The 13212-nt window shown below is 41.7% G+C and overlaps 1 protein-coding gene across 3 annotated transcripts in view; it reads left to right on the forward strand.

Moving 5' to 3' along the window:
* Positions 1-6883: 6883 nt before the first annotated feature.
* The window catches only part of FAR1 (fatty acyl-CoA reductase 1), a 104830-nt gene continuing 98501 nt past the window's right edge, over positions 6884-13212 (forward strand). For 2 of the 3 annotated variants that reach the window (XM_078148132.1, XM_021001968.2), the window contains exon 1: positions 6887-6969. The gene's annotated coding sequence lies outside the window, so the exon portion shown is untranslated. Of the gene's footprint in view, positions 6970-13212 lie in introns of all 3 variants that reach the window. The other variant, XM_021001970.2, reaches the window with a different exon arrangement.

Raw genomic sequence — 13212 nt, forward strand, 5'->3', positions numbered from 1 at the left:
AGGTAGCTTTAATTAAGATTATAATATAGGTATAGAAAAGGTAGATTTACAGCAACATACAATTGGCAATATGACTATAGTCAGGCTAAGAATACAAAGAATAGCAATAATATAAGAAAACATCCCCAGTTCGGGGAAGCACCAACACCTGAAGTCCAAGCTGGGGATTCCCGGGGCACAGCTTTCAGGGTCCCAATTGGGAAAGTCCCAGGCAGAGCATCCTCACCATGGGTGAGGAATCCAAAGATGGCTTTCCCAATTAGGATTTAAATAGGGCCTCTAACAAAGAAGGCCCTGTGCCAGAGGTGCCCATGACTCTAGTAGATGTTTTTACTTGGTCCAGGAACTGGCCAAGTTCCTGGAGCAAGCAAAACATCTTAGAATATTATAACTTGATATGTTCTGATGAACCGGCCAGGTTCCCAGAGCACATCTCCTGAGAACTGGTTAAATTCTCAGGTCAACATAGATAACCACACTCTGGCTTATAGCCCAATGTTTAGAATCATACAGGGGGCATGGAAGATCTTCCCTTATAAGATTTATCAATCAACCTGCCAGTCCTGATCTTCCTTTCTTAGCTTTGGGGGCTAAGCTCAAGGGCCTTCTCCGCGGGGAAGCCTATCCAGATCCCTCTAGTTAGTTCTCTCTCTACGACTCTCTTCCGATTATCTTGCGTTTATTTATCCATTTACTTCAGGGCTTCTAAATCTTGGGTGTGTGTATCCTGGACCCCTTTGGTAGTTCAGTGAAGCCTATGGACCCCTTCTCAGAATGACATGTCTAAAAAATTGAAGGGAATGAAAAACTTCATTTAGAGGTTAGTAAAAATAAAAATGCCATTTTCCCCCCCTAATTCAAGTTCATGGAGCCCTTGAAATCTCTCCATAGCTCCCCTATGAACTCCAGGTTAAGAACCCTTGGTATACATGCTCTATCACATGGTAGAAGAGACACTTCTTGAGAACACATACTGTTTTTTAATTCTTTATTTGTGCCTTCAGTAATTAGGACTCAACGTTTAGTGCCTTGCACACAGCAGAGATGTTTAATATTAATATTTGTTGAATGAATACTTTTTATTCCCCCAACTCTCTCTCCCTCCTCCCTATTCCTAGACTTATTTTTTTTTCACATGTATCTACTCTTAATACAGAATGCTACTCAGCTCTTTATTACCTATTCTAGTCCTTTTCAATAATACATTCCGTCTTCCAGAGCAACATTCCAGTCATTGTAGACCTGTCTGTAAGTCAACAATGTATTTATTTTGTATGACTTCACTGTTCCTTACATGATGGGGGCTGGACTATATGAGCTCTTGTGGTTCAATCCAGTTTTACAATTCTGATTTTTTTGGTTTTATTCTCAAGTAAATTACTCTGTTCCAATACCTTTCATGAGGAGACCATGAGTTACTAAAGAAACTAGGTCAACTACAGATTTTTTTTTTTAAACAATGAGCTCTGTCAACATTTCAATGACATTGTAGCTTTCAGTCCCTATTTGCATACTGTTCTCTGACCTAAAGAATCAAAGATCTGGAATTGCAGAAAAAAATAATACTTTCCAGTTTATTTCTTTTAATAGTCATAACAATGTACATATTGGCAACCTTTTATTAAAAGGTGTGGCTCAGTGCGTGGGCTTCCCATAACAGATCATTTATTTGATAACTGGGAGTTGGTCACATCCAAAACTTCAGAGGAATTCTAGTTCTGGCCTTTGACACAAAACACTGTCAAACTGTATCAGTTAAAAGACAGGCAATGGAAAAATCATAATCTACAGCTTATAATCAGAAATGTTGAAATGGAGGAATACTATATGAAGATGAGCAGTTAATCTTGTTAGCCTATTTAAGTCAACTTGTGTTCAGCATACAAATATAGATACCACTTAAATAACTAGTTTCTAGTTAGTAACGGGAATGACTCTTTAAAAAGTCCTGCCCCTACGATGTTTGATAACAGCAGATCTCTCCTTTTATTTCATAATGATAGAAAATATACAACACCTTGCATCTAAAGAAATATTTAAAATATTTAAAGAAATATTTCCTCCTCCTCATCAGACCTGACATAGGTAACATGACACACCACCATCAACACCTTACAGATGAGAACAAGCAGATTCAGCAGTTCAATGTTCTCATACAAAGAATCATTAGTGGAGTCTGGGATTTGGTTGAATTCTCCAGACCATAGGTCCACTTTTGTTCCACTTGACCTGCATTTCAGGAGGTCTAAGGAAAATTAGCTCACATATTCCTGGACTACCTCTCAAACAGATATTGTTTTGTTATCCTTTTTAGAGATGAGCACCAAATGTGTTCTGTAGAAATAATGAATGTCAAGAATGCATGTAAACCAGAATGCAACTGCAAAGAACTGGACATACAGAATTAGGTTTTCCACATTTTTACTAACATAACATTTCTTTGTTTCTAAGTGATAAGGTGCTACCTATTTTCCTTAAAAATTTAAAAGCAAACTAGATGTCTTGGTTATCTGCAGAGTATAAGACATCTCAAAATGAACTATGGAGGGAGTACACAATTGAAGTCACAATTTTTTTATATTTTCATTAAGCTCTTTCTATACTGTGAGGTAAGTATCATTTAGAATTACATCCACACAAGTCTACCTAAGAGACTCCAAAATGAGATATGACATATGACCCAAGATGGTGTTGGATACAGAACTGGGCTTGGAACCAAAAGACTTGCGCTTGAATACTCCCTAAGACAAGCTGGGCCCTTGGGGGAGGCCAGCCACCTCTTTAGTTCCCACCAGCTGTGCTGCTTAGCTTTGACATTGATCACCATGCCCCTGTCCTGGGGGCCTTCTCCTTCCTTCCCTCCCAACCCTCCTACAACCTTCAGCTTCCTGTCCTGTTCATCTCCACTAGATCTAAGCTTTTTGAGGGTAGGGATTGTCTTATTTGCTTCCCCAACAGATTAGCATGGTGCCTAGCACACAGAAGAAGCACAATAAATGTTTGCTATATTTACTTAACCTCTCTCAACTTCTATTTCTTCATCTGTAAAACAGAAATAATAACAGCACCTACCTCACAAGACTGTTGGGACGGCTGAGTGGCAGAGCCTGGAGTCAGGGAGACCTAAGTTCAAGTTCAGCCTCAGGCACTTACCAGCTGTGTGACCCCGGGCAAGTCACTTGACCCTGTTTGCTCAGTTTCCTCATCTGTAAAATGAGCTGGAAAAGGAAATGGCAAACCACTCCAGTATCTCTGCCAAGAAAATCCCAAATGGGGTCACAAAGAGTTGGACATGACTTAATGATGACAAAAGATTGTTACAAGGATCAAAAGAGTCCATATGTGTAAAGTGTTCTGCAAACCAAAAAGTGTTATATGTTGGGTATTTTTTGCAAAATTTCAATAAATTCTAAATAGTGTTATTTTCAAGTGAGCATCTTACATAAAAACAATAATAATAATGATAGTAATGAGAGCTAGCATTCATTTAGCACTTATGTGCCAGGCACTGTGATAAGTGCTTCACAAATATTATCTACATTAAAAAATAACTCAAACATATGTGAAGCTTACATAGTATGTGCACTGAGAATACAACTAAAAGTAAAAAAAAGTTAATTCCTCCTCTCAAGAAGTTTATATTCTAATGGGCAAAGAAAAGTAAAAAGAAAGCTAAAGGTGGGGCTTGGAGGGTTAGGGGAGCAGAGGCAAAGATGTCAGGTAGGAAGCAGAAAAGTCTGGAAAGTAAGGTATGGAATGAGGAAAAAAGGGTGAACTGCTTGGGCAACTCATGAAATGGTAGTCCTTGTCAGCATCTCATCAATCATAAGAGAGGCCTGCAAGGTAGAACCTTATTCTACTAATAGTAGGGAGTAGACCTGTGATTTTATTGGGATAGGGATGGTCCAGATGAGGAAATGCTTTTATCCATGGAGGTAGGCATCTATAACTCATTAAAGACAGTTAAGTGACTTATCCAGGGTCACACATACAGTATGTAGCAGAGATGGGACTTGAAGCCAGGCCTTCCTTCCCAGATCTGAGGCCAGCTGTTTCCACTAGGCCAAGGTGACTCTCTTTTAGGGGTTGTTGTACCTACTATTGTTCCTAGGCAGTCTCCCCTCCAAGGCCTAACCCTGTTTGGCTTTAGAGATCAATAGGGAGGTAGACGTGTAATAATAATAACTGCATTTAAAATTCATTTTATTCCTTGTTTCCCATTTAAAAATTATATTTTCTAGAAAAGAACTAAAACTATATAAACATATATTTTTTTTTTGTGTTTGTTTCATCACCTTTTCTCTGCAACTCTCTCCATTCATATTGAAAATTCTTTAGGGCAAGATCTGTTTTCTTTGGCATTTTAAAAAACCTGCATAGTCGTACAATATTTACAACATGCATTTGTAATACTCGTTATTTTGAAAGCACAGATCAAAAGTATATCTTTGGCACTAGCTAACTTTTACCACACATTTTGCCTAACTTATCCTATGTGAAGCCAAAGTAGCTAAGTCTTTACCAAATACCTATTATTTTCTCTTCTAAAACTTGATTTAAATTTTTTTTTAAATTCAATTTTATTTTCAGTTCTGAATTCTTTCCTTTCCTTCTGCCATTTCCTCCACTGAGAAATCAAGAAAAACAAAACCTGTTATAAATATGTATAGTCTAAGCAAAATAAGTTCCCACATTAACTGAGCCCTCCCGCTCAAAAAAAAAATAAAGAGAAGAAAATGTTTCAATTTATTCTCTGACTTCATCATATCTCTCTCTGGAGGTGGATACAAGTGTTTCATCATGAGTCCTTTGGAATTGTGGTTGGTCATTGCCTTGATCGGATTGCAGTATTGTTATTCTACAAATTGTTTTCACGTTCTGCTCACTTCACTCTATGAGTTCATACACGTCCCTAGTTTTTTCTGAAAGCACCCCTTTGATCATGTCTTACAACACAAAAGTATTCCATCCCATTCCTACACCATAACTTGTCCAGCTATTCCCCAATTGATGGGCACCCTCTCAGTTTCCACTTTTTTTTTTTTGTCACCACAAAAGAGCTACTAATATTTTTATACATAGGGATCCTTTCGCTCTTTTTTTGGCCTCTTGGGGATACAGACTTAACTGAGTCAAAAGGTATGCATAGTTCAATATCCTTTGGAGTAAACTGGTTCCAAATCATTAGACCAATTCCCAGCTCAAAGCTTTAAAGTATCTGCTTTCCTATAGACCCCTCCAGCATTTGTCATGTTCCTTTTTTTTTTTTGGTTAATTTAGCTAATCTGATGGGAGGGAGGTGGTATACCAGAGCTGTTTTAATTTTCATTATTGTATTTGATTTGGAACATTTTTTTCATATGGCAATTGCTAGTTTTTATTTCTTCCTCCGAAAAACTGCCTGTTCATATCCTTTGACCATTTATTAATTTGGGAATGGATCTTGCTCTTATAAATTTGATTCAGTCCCCCATGACTTGTTCTTGATATTAACTGATTTACTACTCTACCGGCTAATATTTTCACATGGCAGTGACTCTGAATTATAAATAGCTATGACAGCAGAGCATACGTTCTGGAAAGTTTTACCATGTGGGAAAGTCTTCAAAAGTAAGACAGGGGCAAGAGAAACTTCATCTGTTTTCCAAGGACTAGCCTAGTTAAGGTGAGAGGTTTATCACTAGAATAGGGTGGCCACATTCCTGATGAATTCTTTGGCTATGACAACCAATGCAAAAAAATTGAAAAAGAAATCCATGCTCACTCTAACTTCCTAGAAATTCATCCCCTTCCTTCTCCCTCCGACAAATGTTAATCAATGTTTCTAAGATATGTACGATACTAGGCAGGGATGGAAAGAGCTCCAGAAGCTGATTTGCCCGAGGCACCGTCGATCTCCCAGATAACAGCGCTAATCCCTTACGCTCCTGCCGTGCGTCTCTAAAGTTAGTTACCACGCTTACTCTGGAAACCACCTGGCTGCCGGGGTCTCTAGAGCCCCCAACCCGAGGCAGTAGAACAGAAGCGTCTGGGAGGCAGGGCCGGCCTCCGCCCCCCTCTCTCTGTCTCTTTCTCAGGAGTGCTCTACTGAAAGGCCAGTGCGCACAGAAGAAGCCCGAAGGCTGGGAGGCGGCAGCCGGCCAGGTGGCCAGCCTGGGCCGGCGGGGGGTGGGGGTGGTCGGAGGGGTCCCCACCTCGGACCTCCCACGCTCTGGCCGCCTCACGGAGGTTCACGATGATGCCTGGGGCCCCACGTAAGGCACTGCCAAGGTACCGTGCACACAATGGTGCCCTGCAGCCAGCACTCCTCCAGAGTCCCGGTCCGGGGAAGGCCTCGGGCACCGCCCTGGGACATCCTTGTCTTTCGGGATAGCCTCCGTGGGTCGGGGGCTCCCCGGCAAGGCCCGAAGGGTGGCCGGGCCCAAGACACGGGTGTGGCCCTGGCCAGTGGCCCTGGCCAGTAGCCCGGGCCCGGGCGAGCCCCTGGGCGGTAGGAGGCCCAGGCCGTGGGGCACACGCCCATTGGCTCGGCAGGCCACCAGCGGATCCAAAGCCAGGATAAGCCCCACTTCCGCCCCGCTAGCGGAGCCGCGATTGGCCGCCTCCAATTGGAGCTCTCTCCACCCTCTCCCTCGCCCCCTCCGAACCTGATGGAAACGGGTTGGGGTGGAGGGAGAAAGAGAGAGGGAGGAGGAAGAGCGGTCCTGGAGCCAGGGGGCTACCACGCACCAATAAGATCGAGCCGTGGGAACGAGGCGGCCCGCTAGCCAATAGTATTCTGCGGTCCGGGTCGGTGCCGGCTGACGCAAGGCTCGGCTGCAGCCAATGGGAGCGCCGCTGCTTGTCCGCTCTTCAGCAGCCGGTCGGGGGCGGTGGGAAGGGGAGTGAAAAGAGCGCGGCGGCGGGGCCGAAGGAAGCATCGCTGGACTGGGGAGGGAGTGATCGCGGCCTGGTCCCCCCCGGATTTCGGTGAGAGGACGGGAAGGGTCGGGCCGGGGGGGCAGCGGCAATGGGAATGGGAGAAGAGCCCTCCTTCCTCTTTCCATCAGTCCGGGCCCGGCGGCCGGGAAACCAAGCTGGCTGCGAGGCCCGGGCCGCAGGGCGGCCGGGGCGGGCGGGGGTCGTGGCCCCGGGGCTTCCCCCGGCTTCTCCCGTTGTCACGGACCCGGGTCTCGCGAAGCGTTTCCCCGAGCTGCCGCCTCCGAGGGACCCCGAGGGAGGGAAGGGCGAGGCCGGGGAGGGGCCTGGTCGCCCGCGGCCGCGCGCTGGAGAGTAGCGAGAGAGGGAGCCTCTCGCCGGACGGTTCTTCGGGGCAGGGTGGTGGAAGGAGAGCGGGACGGGGGCGAGGGACCGGACCGGGCTGGGCCAGGCCAAGGACGATGCTCGAGCCGGCTGCGGGCCGAGCGAGTCCTCCCGGAGTGTGTGCCCCGGGGTCTGGGAGTGTGCGGAGTGTGGGGGGCGCGGAGGAGGAAGGGGAGGAGGGCTCCTGCTGGAGCCAGTGGGAGCGCTGCGGGGCTGGGGGCTCCGGAGGGGGTCTGCAGGGGGCGGCTGGCAGATACTCGGTAGGCCGGGCTTGGGGTGGTGCGGGCTTTGGTGGCAAGGAAGCGTTACCTGTTACAGGAAGGAAATGAGACAGGAGGGTGGAGATACTCCTGTGAGCGGGTAGTCAGAGAAGGTGGTGGTTTCTCTGTAAGGCAGAGTTGAGAGAGAGAGAGATAGGCATCTATGGATGGGGAGAAATCAGGGACCGGGTATTGAAGGATCATTTGTGTGCTGCAAACTTTACCTATCTCAGCCTCTCTCAGGCCTGAGATTCTGTAAACTCCTAAGGGACTGGGTCAGCACCAAGCACAATGCATATTACACCGAATGTGACTGAATACATATATGCATGAGTTGAATTGAAAAGATCTGCATACAACCCTCTTACCTTACCTGATTTCCTTGCCAGTACAGCAAAACAGAACAAAATTTTATCAAAATTTATGGGAACACTGACAGTCCTTTTTATGACGTATCAGTGAGGAGTCTTCTGAGTAACTCATACTTTTTTAAAAAAGCTTTACAATTTGTTGCATCAAAAATGTTAATAATGCAAGAGACTGCAACTCTTCTGTGTTAAAGTAGAAGTGCTTTCTTAACTGTGATGATTTTATATATGCGCCTGTGTGCTATATTTGACCCAAGAAAGTGACTGACAGTATTAAGATGATAAATGCTTAAGTGCAGATTAGTACAAAATAAGTCTCATTAAAAAACTTGACAGGTTTATATAGAATTGTTTAATTGTTGTGGAACTTAATTATAAAAATACATTGTTTAAAAAATCACATCCCTGTCTTGTAGGATTCTTATTATATAGTGAAGTGGCATATGAAAAGGATTTTAACTTAGTGTCTCAAATATACTTTCTTTTTTCTCTTCCAGGTTCCTTGACTTTTTTTTGTGTTGTGTTCTTTACTAGATGGCTTGTGACTTAGAACATTACTGTTACCTGGACCGGAACCAAAGAAATTAATTTGTTTTATTGAATGATTAATCTTCATTCTCTTGTGTTGCAGACATTAATATAGCACTGTTGTATTTTGGGCTACCAGTTAACGTGGAAATACCTTTACTTTACAAAACACTTTTTTTGGTGATTCTGTACAGTGATTCTGGGGGCATTGTACTATAGTGTAAATGGAATAAATAATTTATGAGGAATCTTGAAGTAAAAAATAAAAAATGACTTAGAATTATGATGTGGTGGAAAGACCATTGAATTTGAAGTCAGAGGACCTAGATTCAAATCTCAGCTTTGCTACTGGGTACTGTATTATCATTCTGTTTGTCTTCTAGAAAAAAAGGGAGTTGGACTAGTTGACCTCTGATGTCTCTTCCAGCTCTAAATCTATGCTTTTTTGATAATTAAGGAATCCCTAGAGAGTGAATTTTGAGGTATATTTTGGTGACATGCATTATCACAAGAGATGGGGAAGATAGTGTGTGTGTGTGTGTGTGTGTGTGTGTGTGTGTGTGTGTGTGTGAGGTAAATACCACATACAAAGCATGGAATTGTGTGGAAACAGAAAGAAATGAAGTTAAGATTAGAATGAGAAATTGCTGAAGACCAAAACAGGGCAGGAACCAGTTGAAAATGGTATTTGAGGAAGATAACCATTTTCATATAGCTGAGGAAGAGCAGCTATGTGAATGAATATTGAACTTAAATAACTAGGGGCAAGGATACTAACTAGGGGGCTGCCTACTTAAAAGATGAAAGTTGGACTGAATTTGGTTATGAGGCAAAGGACAAAAAGCACATTCAGAAACTTTTCAACCTGGAGGACCTAGAGAATGTTGGTGTCGTTGGTATTGGTGAATCAGGAGAGGGTGTTGGTAAGATAATTTTAAGGTGGAAATGTAATGTTGACAGTTTGGACTTATGGGACAGAGAGAATATTGCAAATGTGGATTTAATTGTCATCTTCAGAAAGGTGTTGAAACTGTGGGATTGGTGAGAGAAATGAAGGGACTGAATACTTAGATTGAGTATGTTAAGAAATAACAGCTGGTAAGCAGAAGAGCCAGTGAGAGTAATTGGGAGAAATGAATAAAACCAAGGAAGCAAAATATCGGGGAAGCCCAATGGTGAGAGTTTTGAGGAGGAATCAATTAGCAGGATAAATCAAAGCTGATAAATCTCAGAAGTTTGAAAAGTGAAGAGAGTCAATCCAGTTTGGATGGGAAGAGATCATTGGAATATGAGGGAGTTAGATGGTTAAGTTTTCACAATTAACAATGAGATACAATGTGTCATGGCAGATTGATTGCTGGGCTTGTAGTCAGGAAGAACTGGGCTTGAATCTTCCCTCTGATGCTTACTGACAGAGACCATGGATGTACTAATTTGCTTTCTCTGGGCCTCAGTTTCCCTATTTATAAAATGGGGATAATACTACTACTGGTAGGACAGATCTTACAGGATTTCCTTCAATGTTCTCCTCCCTCATTTTCATCCTTCATGCATCAGTTGCACAATTTCTCTATTCAGTAGATTTGCATTGGGAGCATTTGTTAATTTTGGAGTATTGAAATTAACAAAGCTAAGTTTATGTGTTTGGTCAACTGAAATCCTCAATTTTTTCCCTACTCCTGAATTTTAAGAGAAAAAGATCTCTGTCTCTGTCTCTCTCTCTCTCTCTCTCTCTCTGTCTCTCTTTCTCTTTCTTTCTCTTACACACCCACACCCACACACACACACACACACACACACACACACACACACCCAAAACCTACTGCTGAGGATTTATTCAGAAAGAAACTTTGAAGGGTGTGGCTGGTACATGCTAAGTACACATTGAGGCCATTGTCCTGTGGTTGGTTATGACATTCACCTTAATTCCACAGCCTTCCTGATCATATTTTAAGGTCCTTGGATGCTGTCTTTCACCACAATTTTCCTCATTATGATAAATAATTGATTGTTTAATTTAATCGTGAGACCAACTACCATCCTGTAAATGTAAAAACAGCACAGCTTTAAATCTCTAATGGTTATATTCTAGATGGGGAAATGTATCTGTATGTGTATGAGTTGTGATTATGGAATAATGGGTTATATCTCTATGTGTCACCTAAAGGTATCTCTGACCTTTTTTTGTTTTACAAGTAGCTATTCTCTACCTTTGTCATATTTTGTTCCCTTCTCCCTACCCTCTACCCCAAGGTATAATTACAAAATATGAAATTAAAGTATACATTTATAATTGAATTTATTGCAGTTTTATATGGTTAATTTTAAAAGTTGATGAATGGAATGTTTTGCATTTCATTCTTAAAAGCTAAGTTCTTTTTTACTTAAAGTGACCCTGGATTCTTACCCTGTATGGTTCACTCCTCTTCATTAGGGAAAAAGGTTCTATACGCTAGTCTTGCACTTATAGAAAGAGGGGAGAAGGAAGGGTATTTAGAGGATAAGGACAATATGCAGATGGTATTTCATAACTATGACTTTGAAGGTAGGGCAAGATCTTTAATCATCAAGTACTAAATTATGCTTAGCATGTTATATTTTGGCAGGAAATCTCAGATTTTAAGCACAAAGGGTTTTCTAATTCATCTTGAGTTAACAAGAAAATTCATTGAACTAGTATAACCTGCATATGCTAAACTTTCTGGTTATCCAGCTTTATTTGTTAGGTGAGAAAGTAATGCTTGTATTAAACCAAGTGACTTGAAAGTGAATGTCAACAACATCTTCAAAGACCTGGATTTCATTTATTTAGTCAGTAAATACTTGTTGATCTATCATGTCTAGAACCATCTATCTAGCATTATTTCTGTATGCAGGAAGGTACAGAAGAAATATTAAGATGGCCCCTGTCTTCTAGGAGCTTACAATATATTTGGTGAGATGACATACAGGATTATAGTTTTAGACATATAGGATTACAGATTTACATGATGGATTAGAGATTTAGACCTCAGAGGTCATGTAAGCCAACCTCCACAATTTATAGATGAAGAAACAAGACTGGAGAAGCAACTTGCCTGTGGTCACGTAAGTAGTTAAGTGGCAGAGATGTATTTGAACTGAGGATCTTTGACCATCAGACGCAGAACTTATTCCACTTCATTGTAACACTGAACAGTGGTTAAGGCATGATTCAAAGCCATTATGTGATAAAGTGCATGAATGAGCCTCTGTCTACAGAGGGAATTACACAGGACTTGAACTGTATCCTGAAAGGTGGGTAATAATAACAGCTCCTATTTATTTAGGGCTTCACAGTCAGTACATTTATTAAACACCTGCTATATGCAAGGCACTGTGCTAAGTGCTAGGGATACAAAAAGAGGTAGAAGACAATTCCTGCCTTTGAGGACCTCACAATGTACTTATGTTGTTGTCTCATTTGATCCTCACAACTTTTTTTTGTTGTTGTTTTTGGTGAGGCAATTGGGGTTGTGACCCTTGCCCAGAATTGTGCAGCTAGTTAAATGTCAAGTGTCTGAGGTTGGATTTGAACTCAGGTCCTCCTGATTCCAGAACCAATGCTTTATCCATTGTGACACCCAGCTGCCCCTGATCCTTACAACTTTTGAGGTAGGAACTATTATTTCCTCCATTTTACAGAGGGAGATAACTGAAAGAGAGAGGTTAAGTGACTTGACTAATTAGTATGAGGCAGTTTTTTTTCCACTCCAAATCCAGCATTCTTTTAGGATTTATTTAGAGGGAAGGGAGAAGGAAATTCATTTATTTGGTAGTAAAGGTGGTGGTGAGGGTAGGTAAAGGTAGGAGAAGAACAGAACGAAAGCATAGAATTTGTGATCAGATACTATTTTTTTTTTGAGTCCAGAGCTGTGATTTTATAAGTTTCAAAATTCCCAGTGTAGAAACTAACTGTACTGATGCTGATGGGCAACTTATCTGTAACTTGTCAGGAGTTGTCTGGGATTCAGAGAAGTTAAGGGACTTGTTCATAGTTCACGCAGCTAATTATGTGTTAGTGGCAGGACTGAAGCCCATGGCTTCCTCACTCCAAGGTCAATCTACCATCTGTTAATGCCAGCTTGCCTGTCTCTGATATAGTAAGATCATAAATTTAGAGCCTGAAGGGACTTCAGTGTGGACATTTCCCACCAGAAATCTTTGATCTTGTATGAAATATTGCCCAAGTAGTAAAAAAGATGTTATTGGCCTAGCATAAAGTTCACTTTCATATAAACACTTTTTTTAAAAGGTGGTGGTAGGAAGAAATGCGTTTTAAATACTCTATTACAGATTGAGTCCTTTGAATTTGTGCCCCTGTACAGTATGAATGATTGGCAGATTATGAACTTTAAAGTTCTCAAAAGACTGACAGTACAAATATAAGTAGACTCATTCTAACTATAATGGTCTACTCTTATGTTATCAGTTGCTTATTTTAAGCGATGCTTGTCCAAAATGCCTTTAATATTAAAATATAAATTAGTTTTCATTTCTTTTCTCAAAACATTTTGAGAATTAGAGTTAAAGCTGGAAAGGATCTCAGAAATTTGAGGAGGCCTCAAGAAAGGAAATGATTTGTCCAAACTCATATAGCAGATTAAGGAGCACCGAGGCCAAAGGCCAGGTCTTCTGCCTGGGACAGCACTGCTACAATATGTGGCCTTTTAGTTTAGTCTGACAAATGAAGTCACTGGTGAAGTTTGTGGCTCTTGTGGGTTTATTTGTACTCT

The sequence above is a fragment of the Phascolarctos cinereus genome, unplaced genomic scaffold (assembly GCF_003287225.1).
Source record: "Phascolarctos cinereus isolate Bilbo 61053 unplaced genomic scaffold, phaCin_HiC Scaffold_9;HRSCAF=440, whole genome shotgun sequence".
Classification (NCBI taxonomy): Eukaryota; Metazoa; Chordata; class Mammalia; order Diprotodontia; family Phascolarctidae; genus Phascolarctos; species Phascolarctos cinereus.